The sequence below is a fragment of the Ambystoma mexicanum genome, chromosome 1q, assembly GCF_040938575.1.
Source record: "Ambystoma mexicanum isolate Mex_15411 chromosome 1q, UKY_AmexF1_1, whole genome shotgun sequence".
NCBI classification, from domain to species: domain Eukaryota; kingdom Metazoa; phylum Chordata; class Amphibia; order Caudata; family Ambystomatidae; genus Ambystoma; species Ambystoma mexicanum.
The window spans coordinates 985,209,034-985,233,930 of NC_090922.1; positions in this window are offsets into that span (position 1 = coordinate 985,209,034).

A 24,897-nucleotide genomic window follows, 5' to 3' on the forward strand; every position below is an offset into this window, starting at 1 on the left:
ATTCAAAGAGGTGTCACCGGGTTAAGAGAAACAGGACATAGTGCCCCCGCTGCAAATGTACCCGGGAGACAGGGTACTAATAACAAATTTTACTAGGAAGAAGTGGAACCAGCCGCGCTTCTTAGGACCCTACATTGTTAACTACGCAATGCCAACAGCCATCAGAAGGCCGACACCAATGGTATCACTTGACAGATGTCTGCAGGAACAAAAGCAGCGCCCCTCCTACAGGAAAAGAAGGGGGGCCAACAAAAGAGGGGTGCATGTTTGAGTATTTCCATTTGGTCCTTGTTTTGCAGCTTCAGGGGGGGTTGTACTATCTTCCTGGGTGTTCACAGCAGCAAGGGGGGAAAAAGTGTTAAAATATGTGATGTGTTCTTTTGGTTTTCTCTTTCTTTTTCTCTTTGCTTTGTTTCAATTGACTCAAATGGTTTTTTGTATATGGGAGGGTTATAATGCACTGGCAATAATGTAGCAAGGGTGGTGCGTGGCCAGCAGAGCCACCGATGTGGCAGCTCTGCTAATGGCCTCCGTACGATGCCCGAGTGATATTACCTGGTTCCCACTGAACCCATACGTCAGCGAAGCCACCAGATATAGCAAGAATGTTTTGTGTATCACCTGTCCCAAGATGGGACAATATCGAGCAGAGCTGATGCCCAAACATTGCTTTTGAGCCCGGGACTGCAGCTCCAGTGAGCCAAGATGGCAGACGAATGCAGAAAGAACAAAGGAAGTGCCCACTGGAGTGCGTAAGAGCAGAGAAACTCTCACAGCTGGCTATAACTCTGTCCCGCAATGAGGGAGACTGCTCGCACAACCTCACAGAGCTAATCTGATGCACAGGGGGTGCCTGGGACCCCGGCAGAGACGCCGGAGCACTGACACAAAGTAGCGGGAGGCTACCCGCTATGCCTGCACCCCGAAGCACAGTGTGAGTCCCAGACCCCAGACGGGGTACGGTGCGGCCGTGTCATCACTCAACTCTGAAGCCCAGTGCTGGATGGTGCAGCAAAGCCACACAGGATGGTACGTCTGCTCACTCCGATGAGACAGCCCAGGAGGATTCCCCCTGCCACCCGGAGGCAGGCAGTGACCAGCAGCATCAGGGATATGCACCACATGGCAATCCCCAAAGCAGCAGAACCGTGAAAGACAGTGTTACATGGCCTGTGAGTCGCGGCTCGAGTGGGCTGGCACTGGAAGGGAGAAGCTGTCCCTGCAAGATGTCCATGAGCACACTGGGCATAGAGGGGGATGCCTGCCCCTCTCCCCCACTGCACTATCCACATGGTGCTGGGTAGAGGGATAACCTAAAAGACCTCCGACTTGCCAGTGCACCGAGGACTTTACCTCAGCTAATCAAGGGAAGACAGCTGTGGGGATAGGAGGGCTACTCCCACCCCCTGCACTGCGACTATTGGGCCCTGGAAGAAGGTGGCTCCTCCACACATTTACCCCTGGAACTGACGGGGATGCACCGCACGCCAACTGGGCCCATTGATACAACTCCTACGCTACAGGGACAGCCCTGCATGTTTCTGGAGAATATGGGGTGCTAGAGAAATCACGACGCTACCCAGCTGACTTTCCCCCACCATAGAGATAGTGGATCACAAGATCGCAAAGCCCTGGACGCAACCCAACAATAGCAGCAGTGGCCCGGAGCCTGAAGTTGAGCGCCCATTATAACATTGGCGAACGTTCCCACCTCCGGAGAGCACCCAACGACTACCACCTACATTGACAGAAGCTCTTCAGAGCGCATAGGGATAGCACTACTATGGCCAAACACCTTAAAGCCCTGAAGAGTGGTGATATCTCTACCATGCTTCTCCCGGGAGACAAAGGAAAGAAGCCAGAGATAATCAAATCCACACTGCAACCATCACCTGGAGGAGCCAGACAACTAGCCACCAAGGAAGATATTCAGGTGTTCATGATGGATATCAAATCAGAATTCCGCTCCTGTATGACAGAACTTACCACCAAACTCGAGCATACGGATCAAAGAGTGACGGAGGTAGAGCAAAGACTGGGAGAAGTAGAGGACCTGACCCAGGAGCATGCAGCGTCACTTCTCAAAGTACAACAAACAATCTGCTCCCTGACGGACAGAAACGAGATCTTGGATTACAAGCAGGAGGACTTGGAGAACAGGGCCCGATGAAATAACCTGCGTATTAGGTGACTGCCCGCTTCAGTTCCAGACCAGAACCTGGCAGAATAATGAGGGGACCTATTCCAATCCCTTCTGCCACATCTTGAGAAGTCCCAACTCAGGCTGGATCGCACCCACAGACTACGTCCCCGCAGAGGTTTGGACACGGAATCCCCTTCCGGATGTGATCACCCTAGACCACTTCTATACAAACAAAAAAAAGAGCCAATAATGGCGATAGGCCGCTCCTGCGAGGAATTGTTGTTTAAGGGGTCTCCCCTGCAAATATTCCAGGACCTAGCTGCAGTGGCCATACAGAGGCAGAGGGCCCTTACACCACTGACACTTATCCTCCGAGATCAAAAGATTAGGTATCGCTGGCTGTTCCCCGCGCCGTGCAGTTTGCAATTTTCCTACAAAGGGTTCTCCTGAGCAATTGCACACATAGAAGACACGAAAAAAATCCTGAATCCCACCTCACCAGATAAAGAAGGTGGCTCCTCCCTCGCCTCCACCAGGGATGCAGACGTCCTCCTCCTGAAAACAAGACACCTGGTCTGGTCAAGGGTCCAGATGGGCCGAAATAGGAGCTAAATTCTTCCCTACAGCTCGTAGCCTTGGGCCAAAAACAGCAGTGCCAAAACCTATATTGCCTGAGCCTGATGCCCCGGACAGCCGGTCTGACAGTGCTTACAGAAACAGGGAATGTGATGCGAGTAATGATGGGCTTCACACGGTCTAAGCCCGACTCCAAGGTGGATGTCACCTGATGGACCTTGGTGTGTACTGCCGATGGAGTCCAGAGTTCACACTCAGTTCAAAGTTATGTAGTTTTTTGTTGGAGGAAAATTCATTTGGAGCAGGTACGCAGAAATCCTTATACTAGGAATGACAACTTCTGAACATTTGACTCCCCCCGCCCCTCCACTCCACTCCACTCCACTCTCCCCCCATAAGGTCAGGAGGTGAACTTCGTCACTCTGAATGTCAAAGGCCTCAACTCACCGGTGAAATAAAAGTCCATACTGAAACGTCAGAGATCTAGAGGGAGCGGTGATATTCCTCCAGGAAAGCCACCTGCTGCCAGAGGACTATGCCCATCTCTGGAGCAGAGATTTTCCAAAGCAATTCCTGGCCTCGGGAGGAACCAAAAAAGGGGGGACAGCTATTCTGGTGGCCAAATATGTTCCGTTCCAGGAATTAGACTCCATCTCTAACCCTGGCGGCTGTTTCAAAAGGTATGAAGAGGATGCTTCTGGGCCAACTGTACTCGCTGGTCTCAATCTATGCCCTGAATGAGAGCCAGGAACGCTTTCTGGCAGACTTGGACTCGGCCCTACTCATTCTTGGAATGTCAGGTCATTATCGGAGGAGACTTCAACAGGATCCCTGACCCGGACAAGGACATATCACATGCGCCGGCCCCCAGAGATTATTAAAATCGCACTGGGAATCCTCCATTTGTTCAGATCCCTGGGTGTGGTGGATGCCTGGAGGGTGCTGCACCCGCAGGAAAGGGACTACACCTTCTTCTCGCATGTTCACCGCACTTTTTCGCGCATTGACTTGCTCCTAATTTCGCTCCATCTCCTATCATTCACGAACAAGGTGGACATCGCCCGGAAGGTTCTCACATATCAGCTCCAGTGTCACTACAGATGACATGCAGGAACCCGGCTCCCATAGACAGACCGCAGTGGCATCTCTATGACCTGATACTGAACGAAATGGCCCTAAAAGAAGTGGTGGCAAAGGCAATTAAGAACTATTTGAGTAAATCCAGCAGAACTAACTTCCCCGGTTACAACCTGGGACGCCATTAAGGTGGTCATCAGAGGACACCTAATTGCACACACGGCAGCTGTTAGGCAGAATCATATGCAGTACCCTTTGGGAACACCGCACACAATTAAGACTACAAGTGCAAGTACAAATTCACTTTGGTACAAGCCTGTACTACACAGTAAAGTGGTAGCGATGGCTGGGCAGCCAGACTTATCTCAAGAGTAAAGGGAGCAGTATCCACAGTTACACAAAGGACAGCAATTACTATGGTTCAAACAAACACTGACTCAAGGATCTGAGTAAAATAATATACATTTATTTACACATCAGTTGTAAAACAGTTCACTAAGTAAAGGAGCAGAAAAAAAATCACACTCTTAATATACTACACAACACCTGATGAATTCTGGACAAGTTAAGCTCAAAATGAAGTGTGAGCAAAATGGCACTTCAGCAATTTAAAAGGGAGGGAAAGACAAGGTTATACAAAATTAAGCAGCACCAACAAGTAAGTAGGCAAAGCAATCTAGAAAAGGCTTGCTACAATGAGGATTCAAATCAATAGGCCTGGGCCAATGTTAATGGTTCAGAGTATTTGCAGAGGATCACACAGTTCAGAGTAGTTTGCGGTTAAGTCTTTGCCAAGAGTTCGAAACAAAGTTGGTTGATGGAAAAGTTATTTAAAAGAGTAGAGAAGGACAAGCCCTCGGATTGGCAAAAGATTTCAAACGCACAACGCGGCTGAACGAAACGAACAACCGGATTTGCACAGTACCTTAAAACGGAGAGGAAGCTGTAGCTGAGGCAGACGTTCCTGGTAGTTCCTGCAGGCTCACAGTTCCTGAAGCGACTGTCGGACTGACAAGAAGTAGGAAGACTGGAGGGTCCTGCACTACCCAGGGAAGAAACCAGCAGCAGAGCAAAGAAACGAATAAAAGGTGCGCTCCTTAAAACCCAAGTAGGGTCTGACCTTCCTGGCTATCCGGCCCACTGTAGCTCTGTACAGCAAATTGAACCACAGGAGGGGTCCTGGCTTGTAGTTTGGGCAAACTGGTTGGCCCACCAGCTCAACGGAAGAAGTTTCCTGGAGGATCTTCTCTGTCGTCGGATTCTGAAGATTCGGACCTGCAGCAGGGATTCACCGGGCGGTTCAGTCGTTGTAGGTGTCCTCTTCTGTCGGCTCCTCGTTGGTTCTTTCGTTCCAGAGGCAACTCTGACTTTCCAGTCCCAGAGACCTGCTTTTTATGCAGTTTTGCACCATTCATTCAGCCTGGCTGTCAATCACACAGCAGGGTGGCTGTCCTGGCAAGGACAGTCACCCAGCCAAATAGGAGTGCGAGTTGCGTTACCAAGGGAACCCATGGCAGGGGTCCTAAAACCCCTCCCTCACATCCGGCCTACCCAGACTTTCAGGTGCCTTAAGGAGGGCTTCTGTACAGAAGCCCGCAAAAAGACGGCGAACCAAGGAATCAAACCCAATTTGGTGCGCAGAGTAAAACAGGAGAAAGACTTCAACAAAAAGAAAGGGCGAATAAACCCAGCTGGAGCCAAAATAAAATGTATTTGGTCAAGCGGGTTTATGTTTGAGGCTAATATAATAGCCTAAAACAATACCATGGTTATATAAGATAACGCGGTATATAAATTAGGGTAGTTACCACTGCCACCAGCCAAGTCTTGATGAAAAGGGAGCGAAACAGTGCTCCAAGAGAAACAGACAAAAAGGGATAAGAATTAACCCTTTCCAATACTCCATGTAAGATGGGGTGTACTGGGTTTGTGGTTTAAAAGAGACTACATAAAGTTAATGGCAACTTTACATGTTTCTGGGAGACAGCAGTCAGTCCCAGAAAAATGGAGTCAGTGGGAAGTCTAAAAGACAACCCTGTGTCACTGCACTGAAGGTGCTGTGTAACATAAAGAAATTATGGTCATGGAGTAGGTGAGGCTCCAGAGCCCAAGATCACACAAATGGTAAAAACACACACAGCAAGACACATGTAAGAGTGTGAAAAAGGCTCACACTCTGACCAGGAGAAAAATATAAACCCTAGAAATCCAGCAAAGTTGCTGAGGGACTCATTAGGTAAGGGGAATCAGCCATTTATGAGAATTCTCCCTAACAGGTTATTTCTGTAGTTGGCTTCTTCAAAGCGATCGGGCTGGATGCGCAGAAGAGCAACAAGGATCTAGAAGGAAACTGAACCAGTCCCGTTTAGGAAAAACCAAAAAGGAAAGAAAGCCGAGGATCATATATATATATATATATATATATATATATATATATATATATATATATATATATATACAAAAATACACATGTGTAGAGGACGGTTGTAGCACTACAAAAAAAACCCAACCACAGCATGTAGAAAATAAACCCTGCACACACGACCAAACCGCTTGCTCAAAAAGTAATTTAATTCATTACAAAAATTCTCGTGCAACCAACACTACCTAATGGCTTAAAAAGGGTAGGCATATTTCCCACGCCTCCCTTGCTGACAGACATGTTGTTAAGACACTCACCCCACCAGGGTGGAAACCGCCACGCGTTCCGCTTGTGTACCAAGCTTCCTCAGGCTTTCTTCTTCCCAAATACGTGAAAACACCTTACTTTTATAAAAACAGGAACCGGACCGGCATTGGTGTTAGGCTCCTCCCCTGCGCATGCAATTTGGTCGATCATGTGATCGCAAGTGGCTAGCGTTGCATACGGGCGAAATTACGGCCATCTTTGAATGGATTCAAAGTACCTTAATGTGAGTTAATACTCGCCCCATATCAGCAAATGTTGTATTGGGGATTTATATACGCGGAGGGGAGAGGCTGCACAACACATGCCTGATCCTGTTCTCTGACCTATTAAAATTTAGAATTAATGTGTGTTATTCGCGCCAGTGCGCACAAAATTTCAATTTAATGGTTTAGTTTCATCCTACATGATGTAAACAACAAACCATTACACCCCTTGGCTTAGAGTGCCTTAAGCAAAAGCCAAAGTAGAGTGCGGCACATTTCCTTTCTTTAAAATCTCATCACATGACCTTCCTCTAACAATGATGTTATTTAAAGAGGCCTTGTTCTATTTTCAAGTGAACAGAGCCAGCTGTATTTGTTTATGTAAATCCTGGCCCACCATTCACAAACAAATCCAGAAGCATTTACGAGTGGAATGCCCACATGTGTAATACATACAGATAAAGTGCATGGTGCATTTATAACAATTTCCCCATAATAATAATAAAATTGATCATTCTATTAAAGTGCCAGTGCATTTTTTGCAAATTGTCTCAAACAGATGCAATAGTACTCAAGTCCGTAGTAAACAGGAAGGGTGCATATTGCATCTGTCGCAAAAATCAGTACAATAGTAAATATAGTCATATTTGTAAAATATCAGTGCTTCTTCACAGCATCAGACATGTCTCAAATGTATATATACAAAAATGTATTAAAGAGAACACAAGGCAGCATAGTGTAATCACAAGAACCCTCTTGTGCAATTATTGTAGAAAAACATACATTTCCGGGTCAATGTTTAATCCGAGAGGTCTCAGTGTGTCAAGCTTAGAAGTGAGGCTTCTAACTGTCGCAATTTACGTTCTCGATTGCCCAGTCTCTTATGCACTGGAATATGGGCAAGCCCCACAAAAGACATCGCTTTAACATCACCTTTATGTTTTTCAATGAAGTGTCCCGTAAGGGGGTTGGTAAGGTCTCCATTTTTAATTGCTCTGTAATGTTGCAATATACGCAATTTAAGGGCTCCTATAGTTGATCCGATATAGTGTAACCCGCATTCACATGTAATTGCATATACTACAAACTTAGTGGTACAGGTGATTTTGTGTTTGTGTCTCCATTTAAGACCATTCCAACTAATGAGCGGTTTCTTGGAAACAAAATTGCACATTTTGCAATTAGCACACTTACGAAAGCCCCCAATTTCTTGGTTCAAAAAATGACTTTCAGACATAGTGGTTTCTGTGATCACCATACTAGGGGACAGAATCGTTTTAAGAGTCGGAGCTTTACGATATGCAACACTCGGGGCAGAATTCAATAATTTTGTGAGATCAGGATCTGCCAGGAGCACATTCCAATGTTTGTTCATTATTTTTTTGATGTTTCTAGCCTGATAATTAAAGTTAGTGATGAATCTAATGTCATCCTTTTTGGTTCTAGTCGGCTTTTTAAACAATTCTGTTCTTTTTATTTCTTTCGCTTTATCGAAACAGTCAGCCACAATCTTCCTTTTATAGCCGCGATTAATAAATCTTTGGCCTATGTATTGGGCTTCCTTTTGATAATTCGATTCTGTGCTACAAGCTCTCTTGGCTCTCAAGAACTCTCCATAAGGGATTCTATCTCGGTCCTTAGACCGTCCTGGCCTCCGGCGATGCGGGAGGCCTGATGGCTATTGTAGGCCTGTGCGGGCTCTTTCAGCAGGTGCGGGGCAATACATGGACACGACCAGTGCATATGGTGCATAAAACCAGACTTGCACCTGCTGTGCAGTTCTAGTGATTCCTTTATTTTCCTGGTCCCGCCCCCAGCACGTGACCTCGGTCTCCCGCGATACACATAACATCACAGTGGGGAGTCATGCCCACTTGGTAGCTCTAGGGGCGTTTCTACCAGGTGGACCATGCCCCGAAGATTGCTGAACACCAACTCCTGCAGGCTGCCATCGGGGAGCCGGATACCATACAACACAACACCAGAACAAATCTCCTGCCTAAAGTGGGAAGGTTGGCATGTATGCGTTATCCTTTCTGCTGGGTGTTTAGAAGCATCATTGGTGAACTTGGTGTGCACCATCCCCTGCATGAGGGGAAGGGGGAAAGCCAGACAGTGAATTTCTCCCGATCCATCTGATAGGTGAAGGGGCCGGATTGAGGAATTACTCCACCATACAGTCCTTCAAACTGTCAGCACTGCATGGTGGAGTCTTCTACCTTTGTGCTCACAACGGGGACTTGTCCCATACCTAGGCGGAGGTGAGTGCTCTTCCGGGCCAGTTGAGGGATCCGACCAGGGTATGCTAGGCCGCCTGTTGCAGTACTGATTTTAGTAAGCTTTTCTGAAGCACATAAATGAAAAGAAAATGGGTCAACAGTACGGTGCGGCACACTGCACAGCGCTGTTTGATGCTAGATCTGTGTGTTGAATTGGGAATGTGGCCCGGTACGGCGGTTTCAGCTGGCCACATGATGCTGTTTTCCTTCGCCTCGTTGCGTGTCTCTGATCAGATCGAGCGGTGGGAGTGAGTTTACTAAGTATGCGTTGTTGTTATCTCCTCACCCGTGAAGAGGGCGGCATGGGGTGCCAGTGGAGCAGGGTACTGGACTGTCTGTAGCTCCTTCGTGTTCCTGTTCCGTGAGCCTCTGTGCCTGCTCAGGCAGGTAAGAAGGAGTCCGGTGCGAGCGTGGGCAATTAGGGTATATTGCGTGCATGCCATTTTTCATAGTAGGCAGGTTGGGTTGGGCAGAATTTCTGCTAGCCTGGGGGCGTTGAGATCAGTATGGTGGCCTAGTGGTCAAAGTCATTACTTGTTACAACTGTGGCCTTGGATTTTAAGAAGAAAAAAAAAGACTATCGTTTTTATGATGTTGTGGTGCTGGCGTCAGGTGGGAGAAGACAGTACTGCATGAAGAGGCAGTGCAGAACTATTAGTTTGTGGCTGGACGTCTAGGGTTAGGGTTGGTTTGGTCATGCTGGTTTGGTGATTCTGTGGTGTAGTGCTTCTGTCTTTTTCATCGTGGCTTATGCTGGATGAAAGCTTCCTGGTAAGGGCAGGTAATTAGAACTGGTGTCTAAGGAGATACCTGTTTCCTCTGTGGTCGTCTAGCACCAGGGGAGAAGTGGAGGAGACATGTGAAGAGGTTCCCTGTCTTTGACAAGAGAATACATAATAAAGCCCTGCAGACTGTGAAAGAAGCTCAGAGGGATCAACAAAAGTCCCATTGGATGTTGGCGCCCTTGTATTCTTTGTTTTGGTCTACTTCTGAGCAGTGTTCATTCAGTGGGACCCCCTCTCATGAGATTCCTGGGTTGGAGGGGTATTCTAGCGTCTGACAATTCAAGAGGTCTTTCAGTGTTGGTGTAGCCCCTGATGCCAATGTGTTGTCAGGATACAAGACACTGTTCAAATTTCTATGCCACATTCCTTTGATGGGGGAGGAGATTTTCGTCCCGAAGATAGTAAGAATTAAACCCATCATGGCCAATTTGGTGGGTGGATCGTCCATGGATATGGAGGAAGTGGAAGTGCATGATCAGGTATAAGCATGGGCACATTTTGCTCTGAGAATGAATACCTATGCTTCAAATGCTGTGCAGAGTGTCTGAAGGGGTTTGGTGGTTGGTGGGCCACCCATTCTGGAGGGCATGCATCTTCCAGTAAAATTCTTGCGGCCCTGGCCTTTTAGGGGTGCCGGCTGCAGCAATGTCTATGGGCTCTATTTTATCTGGTGACTGACCTCTGTAAATCATGGACTGGCACGTGGAAGATTCCTAGAAGTTTATCGTTTTAAAATTCCCTTTTGAAGGGGCTGAGTTGCTTGGGAACCTGCTTAAAGTTAAGGTTCACAAGATGTTTGAGGCGAATAAGAACATGGATAAACTGAGACATAAGACCAAAGTATCCTCTTCTTCTCAGCGGCCTGGGTTTCACAGGTCTGGCTGGCCGGTGTGCTTATCCCAGCCAGGGAAGTGGTAGAAGGTTAAGGGGAGGATGGAGTGGAGGTTCTCCAATTTCTGCCCTCAGCAGTATGGACAGAGGTTTGGACATTGGGGAGCACTGCATTATTTCTGCATATGGTACCTTTGTTCATCTGATCTCCCGGCCATTTGAGTGGTGTTGTTGGGTGACAAGATTTACTTCCTGGCTCCTTCTCGCACTGAGGGTCACCAAAACACCTTGGCCCATGCTCAGTCTCAATTGGTTCTTTCCAATCATCTGAAAAGGTTTGGATGAATTCTACTTGCTGATTGATCTGAGGAGGTTCAATAAGTTTGTGGTAAGTTTACGTTCAAGGTGGAGACACTTCAGAAGATCATTCCTCGGGTATGGAGAGGGAATTTACTGGCCTCTCTAGACCTATAGAGTGTGTATTTCTACAATATGATCTGCAGGTCGCATCAGCAGTTTGCAGTGGTTATCACTTCCAGTTCCAGGCCCTACCATGTGGGTTGTGGTCAGCGAAGGTCTGGGCCCCGGAGTGGCTTCCCTGCACCTGTAGGAGGGTCAAGTCTTTTCTTACCTGAACAATTGATTGGTGAATGCTCCCGCAGTGGAGCCCTTGGTGGTGGTGGGGATGGGGGGAGGGGTTACGGTCTACATGCTCTCAACTGATTTGTCTGGCATTCTTGGTCAATTGGTATAATTCTTTTTTGATGTCTTTGCAGGATCTATCTATCGTTCATAGGGAACAATTCCGGTGAACCTGGGATGAGTTTTTGCTCATGTTGTATCAAGCTGTTTATCATCAGGGTTTGTTGCATGAGTTGAACAGGATAGAGGCAGACGCGACCATGGTGTTGCACAGAGTCATATGGTACCCATTCCAAAAACGGTAGAAGGCGCCCCTCTCCAGAAAGAACATGACATGATAACCTGTTCTGTGGTTTTTTCCCCACTTTGAAAGTTCACAGCCATCGCTTTTTGCTCACTGTACCTTTCACAGATGGGAAATATCCATATGCATATCAGTCTTTGTCCCGCCCAAATGGGCAGCCCTTAGGGCTTTCTCAGTGGATACCTTTTCTCGAACACTCGTCGCGCTATGGTCACAACTACTGGTGTCAAGCATGGTGCAGTTTTAGGCTTCCAGCATACAGGTAGCGGGGACGGTACTTCCCGCAGAGGCATTTGGCTGCTCCTCTACACTGTGATGAAATTACTACTGCTATGCAGGAATACAACGTTGAGTAGTGTCTACATTGCCTACCCTGACCCACACTAATATTAAACAAGCAGTGATCCCAATCAGAACAGTGAAACAGATACAGCCCATCAGGTATACCTCATTCACCTCTTTTGATAACTTGGGCTGAGTGTAGCAAAAAACAATGGCCAACAAAGGTTAAAAAAAACTAGAACTTAAATACAAATCCAATAATGCACACAACTGATTAAAAACATGAAATATTCACCACTGTAAAAGGAACAAAATGCACACTTTGAGGATAAAGGGGGCACTCTGGGTGTAGTTGGGTGGTAGGAAATGTATTTGAGAAGCACATGTCAATGTTAAAGGATATGTGTTTTAAAGGGCAAAGAAGGAGTGCTTAAATGTCACTATGGTCCTTTAAGTTGGACCAGGAGGGCAGTGTCTCCTCAAATAGATATTTGTTTTCTGGTCTTTGGGGCTAAAAAACATCAAGCCAGGATTCTAGCTAGTTTACTTCAGTCGAGCCGGTGTTGAGATGTTTGATTCTTGCTTTCCCAATGGTACTTCGACATGAAGTCGGTTTGGGGTGAGGGCTCCCGGGGTAATAAGTCAGCATTCAAGCCTGTCGTTTTGATGTCTTCCTGTGGTTCAAGTCAGTATTGAGCTAATGCTTTTGCTGGGCCAAGCTGGCATTCAAGAAGGGCGAGCCACCACATGCTCTTACACCTCATGCTCTTACATCACAAGCTCTTAGGACACACACACTCACAACACACACTTATTTATTTATTTAAGCATTTATAGCAGCACACCAAGCCCTGAGGCATCAGGGGGCTAGTTAAATGGGTATAGGTAATAGACAGACATTTCATACATTTCAGATACAATTTACAGTGAGGAAAGAAGTTGTTAGTTGGTGAAAGGAGCCTACTTTTGTATGCAGCGCCAAACGAGTATACTTCCCGTGTGAACAGCAAGGTTTTAAGGTTTTTGCGGAATACACAGTAGGACAGTTTAGATCTGCAGTGGGGTGGAAGGGTGTTCCAAGTCTCTGAGGCAATGACTGCAGAGCTCAGACCTCCCGACCTTTCCCTACTAAATCTGTGGGTGACGAGTTTGTCCATGTGAATTAACCGAGTGGGTGTAGTGGAGTTGGTCTTTTGGAATTTATGTGAAAAGTGTTTGGGTGCTGTGTTAGCAAGGCACTTATGCGTGAATACCAGTGTCTTGAATATGATCCTTTGTCTAATGGGGAGCCAATGTGTTGCTTTTCTGGCAGCAGAAATATGCTCCTGTCTGGGGATGTGCAAAGCAGCCCTGAGAACATTATTATGGATGACTTGTAATTTATTGAGCTTCCGTGTGGAGGTGCCTGCAAAAAGGGGATTACAGTAGTCAAGCCTCGACCCTATAAAGGCTCGAGCGATAGTAAGGCAGCTGCCCGAAGACAGGAAGGGATTAATTTTGTGGTGTGGGTCGAAGCAGATGCAATGGCGTTAACCTGCCTGTTTAAGAACAGTGTTGAGAAAGACGCCTAGTGATTTGACAGAGTTTGATACAGGTATGGTAATGCAGTTGATGGTGAAAAATGTGTATTTGGGGTCAAGTCTGTTCAGAGTGGATTGTGATCCGGTTAAAAGTATTCTGTCTTTTCTTCATTGAGGTAAAGTGAGTTGGCGGCCATCCAGGCTTGGATAGTTAGGTAGATAGAGTGTAACGCATTTGTTTCAATGGTGTAGTTGCCAGTCAGGAGCAGGAGTATTTGCCTCTCATCTGCCTAGTTCGTGTAGGAGATACCCATGCCGTCTAAAATGTCAAAAAGGATTTGGAGTGTATATTATAGAGCGTGGGAGAAGATGCAAGAGCTTTGGGGCACACCACATGAGGTGGGTGCTGAGGGAGCTGCGGCTATATCAGAGAAGACCCTGGAACATCTATTGGATGGGAAGGACGAGATCCAAATAGTGGCCTGTTCTGAGAAGTGTGCTGCTGAGGTCAGATGACGGCATAACATTTTATGGTCCACAAGATCAAAGGCTGCTGACAGGTCTAGCAGTGGTAGCAGGAAAGCCTTGCCAGCATCTTTGACTTCATCCATTTGATTTTTGTACATCTAAGAGGGTGCTTTCCATACTGTGTCCCGGTGTGAAGCCAGACTGTCGCAGGCCAAGGAGGTGGTTTGTTTCCAGGAATAATTGAATTTGTGTATATGCTGCCCTAGCGAGAATTTTTAGCAAAAATAGAAAAGTAGTGATCGGGCAATAGTTTTAGGAATGACAGGCTCAAGTGACATTTTTAGCAGGGGGAGTACCCAGGCATCTTTCAGCTCGAAGTGAAGGAGGCATTTATTAGTGCAGTTATAAAAGGAGACAGTGCTCCAGTGCAGTTTTTGACTACAGTTGCTTGGCAGATATCGCCTTGGCATCTTGAGGGTTTTAGGCCATTAATTATTTGTAGTGTCTCAACTTCCTGCAGAGGTTTGAAGTTAAAGATTACATGGTCTTGATGGGCTAAGGCGGCCCTTTCTGGAGGGGTTTTGATCAAGGCATTTTTTTTAATTGAGATCTTTTTCTGGAGCATGTGCAACTTGTCTAGTAGCCCGTTTTGGACATTCGTGAACCATGTACTGTCTTTTGGGCAGCCATGGGTAGGTGGCATGGGTGTTACTAATTCCCAGAGGATAGTAAATAATTTGTGGGAGCTAGAGCTAGCCTTATCGATTCTATCATTATAAGTCGTTTATTTTGCCGAGAGTACAGCTTTTCTGTTTGCTTTTGACAAGGTGGCAAATTCCTCATTGTTAGTTTCCTATGGGGCATTTCTCCAAGTGGTTTCTGCCTCACGTTCTTGTAGTCATTGGGTTTTGAGATCTGAAGAGAACCAGGAGTTGCAGTGTGAAAAATGTTTTGCATTCCATAAGGTAAGTGGAGCTACGGTGTCGACAGCTTTGGCCATTGTGGTGTTCTAGATATCTACTGGTTCCGCAGGGACTACTGTAGTGGTCAGGGGAGAGGTGATCTGGTCCATCAAAGGTAGGATGCATGAAAGCAGTAATGCTTTTTAAACTCTGAGTAAGTGTTGGGGGCTTATAATTCTTGGGAGGGGGAACTGGACTGGCTGGAGGGATGGTGAAGGTTATAATGTTATGATCTGACCAGGGACAGGCTTCATTGGATGTGACTGAAATGTTACAGTTGTAGTTGGCTAGCCAGTCGAGAGTTCTACATTTGGAATGTGTTGGGTTCACAATTCATAAGGTAAAGCCTGAGGTGGTCAGGGCATTAGCTAGTGACTGGGCATTGGCATCATTTTCATCATTCAGTCCAATGTTTAGGCCTCCTAGGAGGATGGTCTTAGTTGATGATTTGATATTTGTAGAGATAATGTGCATGATATCATCTTCAAATGATAGTACTGGCCACGGGGCTCTGTAGATTAGATGTATCAGCAAAGAAGTGGCGTGGGAGAGGGTAAGCTTTGTTGCGAGCAGTTCTCCAGAAGTCAGGGATGTACTGCTAATATCTCTGATGGTTATCAAATGTTTAGCTATAATGGCTACTCCTCCTCCTCTGGAGTTATGTCTGTCATTCCTGTAGATGGTGAAATTTCGGGGTAAGTCTATCGAGAGGGATGGCCCCAATGTTGGTGCAGCCAGGTTTCTGTGATTGCTAGTAAGTCTAGATCCGATGCCATGGAATACTGTGAGAGGCGTGGTGGAGAACCACCTACAAGCAACCCCTCGGCAAGGTTATGAACCTTAAGTTACCAACAAATGTGCTCATAGGTAGAAATATGTTTCAGGAGGGTAAAGGTCCCCGTATAGCAAAGATTCCACTCCTATTTGGGAACCAACATGTGTGATCTAGGATTTTAGTAAACTGGTCAAACACCTTGGATTTAATTACAAAAATAAAAATTTTCTTTTTATACATCTATGTTAAAAGAGTTTTGTTTATACAATACGTGCAACAAACAAAAAGACAGGTTTCTACAACAGGTGTTATTCTGTACTATTACACTGATATTCATAAAGTGTCAAGTGCTGTGCAAGTGAGATTCTAGGATATAGCTGCCATCAAACACTCTTTTTTAATATCTTTATTTATGATTGACAAGTGCTCAACAAATACAAAACGTATACTGAGAGTACATAGTTACAGTAATACATGGCAGTTACACTTCACTAAACAAATGTTTGTGGTATGGTGGTCGCCGAGGCAAGTATCATTAATTATCAGTGTTGTTCACGATTACTCCTGGTGTAGGTGTGGTACAGTGCCATCCTCAGAGCGGAATGATTTGTTATCAGCTGCAACTGGGGTTGTCCTCAGGTATCTCCTCAGGGGGGCCCATATGTCTTTTGGTCTACAGGCGGCCGCAACACTCCCGACGTATGTCTCTTCGATCTCCTGCACGTATACTAGGTCTTTCAACTATGCCTGCCGAGTGGGAGGAGTTTTAGCTTTCCAAGCTCGAAGAATATTTCTTTTGGCGACCACACCAGCCACTGCGAAGAGTCGTCGTATTTTAATTGGGACCTTACCTATATCCCCCAACAAATATTTCAGTGGGGTGGCCGGAATCGGCGACCAATGATGTCACTCACCGTCTCGGCCACCTCTATCCAGAACTGTTTAATCGGGGGGCAGTCCCAGTACGTGGAATTAATTCGCTGCTCGGGCCTGGCATACTGGATTCAGCGAAGGATCAAATTTAGCTATTTTGCTTGGTGTAATGTGCAAGTGATTCAGTATTTTAAATTGAATCAATCTGAAGTTTGCAGATATCGAGACGGACTTAGTGTATTGGCAGTATTTTGCCCATTGGGCGTCCTCTATGGAGATTTGCAAATCCCTCTCCCATTTGGCTTTCGTTGTATTTCTGGAGGGGGTATGTCGCTGTAGAGTCTTGTATAGGGTTGAAATACCCCCTGTGAATCCCTCTGGTGTCATGGTGTCGGTTAAGAACAGATGATTGGGAGGGACATCTGGAGGGGGCCACTTCTTTCTGCAAGCTGACTTTAACCGGTGGTATTGATGTGAAGTAACTAGCGTGGCTCCTACTCTTGCCTGGACATCTTCCAGGGACACATATTTCCCATCTCATCTGGATACAGGTCCCCCAGTCGCATTTCATTCCCCGGGTCCCACCATTTCTGCAGGGTCGTGTCTAGAGTGGTTTCAAGGTCTGGTTAGTGCCACGCCAGAGTGTGGGGCCAGAATGGGTTTTTGCATCCCACCCTGTCGAAAAGGCTGGACCAGCTCGTACTGTAGAGCCTACTGGGTCAATCTCTCCTTGGTCTCTTTTGGCCGTGGCAAAAGGCATGGCCCTTAGGTTCAATGGGGCAGCTGAGAACTTTTCAGCCTGTATGTGTGCATATGATTCTACTGCTACTGACCAGTATTTTGCGAAATGTGCCTGGGCTGCGTGGAAATATCGTAGAAAATCTGGAGCTGCTAGTCCCCCCGTTTCATACCTTTTGCACATTTTGGACCATTGGAGCCTCGCGGTTCTTCCGCCCCAGACAAAATTCAACGCCATTCTTTGTATTTTTCGGAAGAACAGTCTACCCGGCCAAATTGGAATGTTGCAAAACAAATATCATAATTTCGGCACTACTACCATTTTCAGTAGTGCTAAACGCCCATGTAGTGATATTGGAAGTTTATGCCATACTTTAAATAAGGTCTGTTTGTCTTTAGACATCATAATCCCTAGATCCGGGCGGAGTTGGGTGACCATTTGAATTGTGTGGTGATTGCGGACTGCATTGTGGAAGGTGTGAGTGGGATAATTTCGGATTTTTTCCTGATTAATCCGGTATCCGGAGTATTTAGCAAAAGTGTTTATTTCGTGCATTACCAGGGGCAGGTTGATTTCGGGATTTCTGAGATATAACCTCATTCCGAGATTGGAGGTAGGCATGGCCTATAGGGCTCAATGGGAATGTGCAAATAACGGTACCGCAATTTGCGGTACCGTTATTTGCTCCCTGGACCCTTTGCGGGTCCCACTAAGGCCACCTCGTAAAACCACCGGCCTTAGCGGGACCCGCAAAGGGACCTCGGAATAGGGCACAAAGGGATTACCGGCACCGGTGTCCTTACCAGTGCCGGTAATCCCTTTGCGCCAGCCTCGGAATGAGGCCCATAGCATTGTATCGTCAGCATATAATGAGGCAAATTGGGGAGGTCCCCTAATACGGATGCCATGCAATACTGTGAGAGGCGTGTTTAGCCGCCATGCCCTCTATGATGAGTGCAAATATGAGAGGGGATAGCGGGCAGCCTTGTCTAGTGCCCTTCCCAAGTGCAAAGCTCGCCTATAAGGAATTGTTCATTCTGATCATTGCTCTAGGGTCAGTATATAGAACTCAAATGTTGCCAATGAGTGCCAGGCCTAATCCCATTTTGTCAAGAATGGCATACATATATCTCCATGATACAGAGTCAAATGCTTTTTCAGCATCTAGGTAGACCGCTATGGTCTGGGCTTTTGGGTCCAGTTGTGAGGTGATGGTGAAAAAGCTCCTGAGGTTCAACGCGGTAGAGCGGGTGGGAATAAATCCTGCTTGGTCTGGGTGGACTAACTTATTCATGTATTTTATGAGGCAATTCACAATTGCTTTAGCATATATCTTAGCATCCGAATTAAGTAGGGATAGGGACTGATAAGATGTGGGGTCTTGTGGTAGTTTGTGTGGCTTGAGGAGGACTGTTATTATTGCTTCCTTCATAGTATTTGGTAATGACCCTTTCTCCAATGCCTCCTCCCAGACCTCCAGCAATTTAGGGGCAAGTTCTGCTTTGAATGTTTTGTCTCCACTGGGAGCCCGTCGGAGCCAGGGGTCTTGCCCGCCCCCAGTTCCGAGATGGCTTGTTCTATATTTTCGGTGGTCAGGGGGAGATCCAGATCAGCTTCCTCTTCTTCGTCCAGTCTGGGTAGGGCAAATGAGTCCAAGTACTCACGTAGTTCCTCCGGGGACACTGCATCTGTATTAGAGTAAAGTTTAGTATAAAACTGCTGGAAAACCTTGTTTATTTCTCCTGGCTTGTTATGTACGACCCCTTCTTCATCAGTTATGCTAGTTATGTGTCTCAGATCCTGCTCAGCTTTGATCAGGTTGGCTAGCGTTCGGCTGGCTTTGTTCCCTTCGCCGTATTTCCTAGCACTCACGGGTAGCGTCGTGTAGAGGAGTTCACGCTTGGCTAGTGATCTAAATTGTGTCAGCTGCTGAGATATCTTCTGCAAATGGATTTCCCCTTTACTCTGTGCGTATGCAGCTTCAAGATCTTTCAGGGTGCGTTTGGCGTGGTCAAGTTCCCTCCTGGTTTCTTTCAGCACGCCCTGTGTCTGTGCCATTAATTGTCCCCCTAGCCAAACTTTAAAGGTTTCCCAAATCACGACTCTGGACTTGATGGAGCCGGAGTTGCGCTCGCAGAAGTCTTCTATGTCCGTCGGAGTGGCTCTATCTTTGCGTCATCTCTTAGCAACTCAGGGGGCATTCTCCATTTATGGGTGCTTTGTTCTCCAGTAGGCGGCATCAATTCCAGGAGTGCCGGGGAGTCGTCAGACATCGTGCAGGGAAATATTTTGCAATCGCTCACTTTTGGGATAAGGTCAGGGGAACACAGCCAGTAATGTATGCGTGAGCAGGATCCATGTACACTATAGTAAAAAGTAAATTCCCTCACTTGCGTGTGCAATTCTCTCCACACGTCAGCTAGGGGAAGTGTGGACATGGCTTGGAGTATAGTCAGCGCTGACTTGAAGTGATTTCTACTGCCTCCGGATGTGCAGTCCAAGTTCGGATCTAGAATCATATTTAGATCGCCACCCCAGATTATATTGGCCTGACCAACTGCTGATATCAGTTCCAGGATCTTTAGGTAGAAGCTCGGAGAGTCAATGTCGGGGCCAAAGGTGTTAACCATAATTGTATCTTTATTATGTAGAGTCCCCCAGATTATTACGTAATAGCCTTACATGTCTATTTCGGTCCTAGAAATCTGAAAATTAATTTGTTTATGTAACACTGTAAGTACTCCTCAAGCTTGTGTTGAATAACCTCTGACCGCTCTCGTGGGGCCCCAGGTGGGGGCAAACATGTCAGCGATCTTCTTAGTAGCATGAGTCTCTTGTAACAGAAGGATGTCTATCCTACGTCTATTAGCATAACTTAAGAGTTTCCTCGCCTTGATTGGATGGGACAGGCCTCTAATGTTCCAGGTTAGGAGTCTAGTCCGCTGTACTTTCCCTGTGGAGGACATTATCGATGAGGAGTGACTGCAGTTTCGATGCAGATTCCCGGATTTGTTCGCGTGTGTTCTTTGCACTTGTCAATTTTTCTTAATTCCGTTAATTTAACATTTCGCCAAGCATATTCAACTTCAATCCAACAGGGTTGACGCCAGATGTGAGCTTTGTTGCTTGGTTTCTCTCTGTTAACTGTCCGGCAACAAGCCTTTTTACCCCCGTTCCCACTCCCCCACCATTCCCCCAACTGGTCAGTGTATCCCTTTGTAACAGTTTCAACCTTTGCAACGGCGGGTGGCACTGTTTGGGCGCCTCCGATCTTCAACAAACAGAACGCCATGAGGGCCGCTGCGTAGCTTAATAGCAGAACGAGAACTTTATAGAATCTAGCTGCATCCTGGGACCTGCGGGTGTGGTCAGGTGTTAGCCAGAAGGGTGGGTGTCCCTGTTCGGAGGTATCTGGATATTGCACTCAATGTAGCCCATAGTATCCTCGGGGGAGTCGAAGAAGTGTGATTTGCCAGAGTACTGTAAGCGCAGCTTGGCCGGGAAGAGCATAGCGTATGGTATTGATTGCGCTCTGAGCGCTTTCTTCACAAGGTCGAATGATCGCCGGGCGGACTGCACTCCACTGGAAAAGTCGGGATATATGTGAAGCCTGGCAGAATCATAAGTCAGAGTACCTTTCTCTCTAGACAGTCTTAGAATTAGATCTCTGTCCCGGTAATTGAGTAAGCGGGCAATCACTGTTTGCGGCAGTGCACTGGGCCTCGGGGGAGGGGCGATAGATCGGTGGGCTCTTTCGATCAGAAACTGTTGGGAAAATTGCACGTCCGGGAGGACTATACGGATCACTTGTTCCAGGAAGAACTCCATCGTGACATTTAGGGGCTTTTTCGCCAGTCCGACCACTCTAATGTTATTGCGGCGCAATCTCGATTCCAGATCGTCGCATTTGGTCTGGACCGATTTGAGATGCTTCTTGATGTCTTCAATATCTTTGCCGTGCCCAGCGGAACTGTCCTCCTTGTCGCCTATCCTGGTTTCTGCCTCTGTAACCCTGGTGTTCACGTGGCGCAGGTCTGCTTTAATCAAGGATATTGTGCTTCCGATGTCATCTAACTTGTTATTAACTGCTGCAAACCCAGCTTGGAGTGCTGTCATGTAGGGATCTGCAGCAATAATGGTGGGAATTAGTGCTTCTGAGGATGTTGCTTGTAGTGTCCCTTCACCCCTTTCCTCTGTGTTTCGGCTAGTATAGGCATCCATGGGCCCCTTTCTGCTGCTCTTATTGCCCATGGGCATAACTATATTGGTAAGACGAAGCTGCTGGCTACACTCCACCCTCACAAGGTGTCCCTAGGGTCAGCCAGCCGGGCCTCTCAGAGGGGGCGGGGGGCTGCTTGTGTAATTTTGCACAGGATCTGTTGGTCTCCACACCAAGCTCACATGTGTGATGATAGAAGTGACAACCACGCTTCAGTCTTCCCCAGTCTACAGCAGCAGTGAGCCCATGTAGCACTTGCCATCATATAAATGTCACTGTGACACTGATTGATTGTCCGCCACTGTTAAGGGATGAGTTCTAAACACGTGTAGAGCAAATATCCATGTGGATTGGGTGCCCTGGTATAATCCTCCAGTCACCGCAGTATATGCGGTTCATTGTAGGGTATGTGACAGGGGCCATGCACGGGCCAGATCAGTCAAGAGCCTCACGTGTGCAGTAGTTGGGCTTCACCGAGAAGGAGCTCCTCGTCGGCATCCGCTCCTTAATGCCGGTTGCCTCACTTGTTGTAGCCGTCTACGGCTATGCTGGTCTGGGAGCAGTGACGTCTCCAGGAATCAAATTTAGGGGGGGACAGAGGGGGCCACAGACAAAAGTAGGAGGCCGCCTATAAAAGGCCAATGCATATGCTTTTGTCAAATTGACGCGGGCAAAGTAGTCCAAACTGGCTCGGGGCAAAATTATGATACTTCTGATGCCAGGGCATCAACTGTAAGCCACATGCCATGAACCATATGTCAGTAGAAATGACACTAGTTTTAATATTGGTCGAGGAGTACATGGGGCATTGGGTTCCGATGTTCCAGAATATAAAAACATATCTGGCAAGTCACCATGTACAAGGTGTAGCCTTGCAGCAGATGCATCATATACAAAGTAGAGTGTAGAATCCCCTACAATAGTGCCTCCATAGAGCTGCTAAGTACCCAATGTGTAAGCTTTAGTATCACTGCTGGAAGTACTTCTCCTGAGCACATACAAGACAAAACTGGCTTAATTTAGAAGACTAGATTTTTTTTTTACAAATCATTTTATTGTCAAATGCTTTTCCTACCTCAATTGCCCGCCTGGAGGGAATCTTCATACGTGCCCATTGAAAAGACTCATGAAGATGCTGATCTCCCAGAGACCGTCGCCCCTGGCCGAGAAGAGGGGTGTTAGGGGGCGCGCAGTGGTCCAGCTGGACTCTGAGATCTTTTCTGAGGAAGAGCTTTCGGGCCTGACAGTGCTTGAGAAGGGGACGGTCGAGGCCGGGCCCTATGGGAAGGACCCCCATGAGGCGGATGAGGAGAGCGACGAGGCAACTCATGAGTGTTGAGGGCCCATGAGTGTTGAGGGCCCATGAGTGTTGAGGGCCCATGAGTGTTGAGGGCCCATGAGTGTTGAGGGCCCATGAGTGTTGAGGGCCCATGAGTGTTGAGGGCCCATGAGTGTTGAGGGCGGATGAGTGTGGAGGGCGGCCGGATGTGGAGGGCGGCCGGATGTGGAGGGCGGCCGGATGTGGAGGGCGGCCGGATGTGGAGGGCGGCCGGGTGTGGAGGGCGGCCGGATGTGGAGGGCGGCCGGATGTGCAGGGCGGCCGGGTGTGCAGGGCGGCCTGGTGTGGAGGGCGAAGACGTGTGTGGAGAGAAGACGTGTGTGGAGAGAAGACGGGTGGAGGGCCGACGAATGTGCAGAACGGACGAATCGCTTAACTGCATGAAGTCCATATTCTACCTAGAATGCATGGATCCTTTAAAAGATCATACCTCATATCACACCCCACGCTTACTCTCTCCTTACACCACCACCCAACTAGAACACAGAGATACTATGACACCATTCGGTATAACTGTTCTCATATCAACATCTGACGCCGCTCACTCCACATCACTCTATGTAATCACTGCTGGTCTCGCACCCCCAGCCAGGCGTTCTCCTCAGGCCTTACGCTGCCACTCTCGGTCTGGATAATTCCTGCCAGACTCGAACACATACTCCTGACCTCTCAGCCACCACACCTACCGCTATGAAGCAGCTTCCACAGGAATTTTCGCACCAGCTGCACACATACCAGATGCGCACTCGCACCTATTGGACCCTCTCTCCTCCCTCTACTGACAAGAACTTCGGTTCCCAAGGGCGTTCAACCTACCAGCGCCTTCAGACCATACCAATGGTATATAAGGCGCTATATAAGTGCAAAGTAACATAACATAACATAACATGTAACTTAACTTGAAAGCCAAAAATCTTAAAGCTAGGGCTGAAACTGAACACACGTGTTTGTGGTCTCAAATTACAGAAAACTGTTTACATTAATAAAGATTCAAACGTGACTTTTTGTGGATCGATGCAAACCTGTCAATTACAATGTCCATGCTTATTTGGCCAGCAAGTCTGGACTCAATTGCTAGTGTGGCAAGATCTGACAGCCTTTCCTCCGTCATTGTTGTGCGCAGATATGACTTTATTAACTTTAGCGCAGAAAAGCTTCTTTCACATGAAGCGCTACTCACTGGCAAAACACAAGCAATTTTACACATTCGGTACAGTTTGAAGAATGGAACAGCATAAGGCTCCAGAAAGTTTGTGAACTCCATAATTGTATTCACCTTAATGGCATCAGATGCCTTCTTCCTTGCTAGGGTTACCAGTGCCTGCTTTAGTTCTGTTAGCAAGTTATCCAGATCACAGGAGTAGAATGTGGCCATGTGTGACAATTTCTGAAAACTGAGAAAAGAATCAGATCTGGGATTTAGTGCCTGTATACCTTCCATGATCAGCAAAGAATCTTTTGAAAAGCGTGATTTTAGTTCTGAGATTATCCGGTCAAGAACTACATTCACAAAATGTTTAGTGAAATCATCTGTTGTGCGCAGTCTTGGTCACTGTCCCACAGTCTCCATTGCTGATCACCCAATAGTAGTTAGAAAATGTGATGTTGGGAAAAGGTGTAGACACAGATACATATTGAAATATGTAGCTACATATGAATCGATCCTCAGGAACCTTGAGTAGATTGTGCAAGCTTTAGATGTTACAATGTTTCTGACAAGATTGTGATTACAGGTTTATATTCAATCAACCAGGTACATTATGTCCCACTTCTTTAGCTAGTTGTGAATAGAACTCCTAGACATATATATCTGAGTATATGAATAACATTTCTGTGATGTTGTACCAATATATTCTAAAGGTTTCCCCAACATATCTCAAAAGTCGAAAATGCAGTCCATCTGGACGGCGTATGTGTAATTGCTAGTCAAGGTGTTGTCACTAGTCGACCAGCCCCACTTTTAGTTGTGTAGATCCCATGTTACTGGTATGGTAGTCCCTTTGAATCTAGAGGTAGGGTCCCAGAAGAACTCTTGTGAAGCAAACTTGTGCCTGGTCTAATAGTTGGTGTTTTTTCTGTGTGTTCCAGTGTTTATCCGTATACATAGGTCTCTAATAGTTTTGCTGTGTTGCGAATGTTTGAGTTCGGTCTGTAGTTGAGGTCTTCCACGGACCCTGCTTTGTCCTTGAGG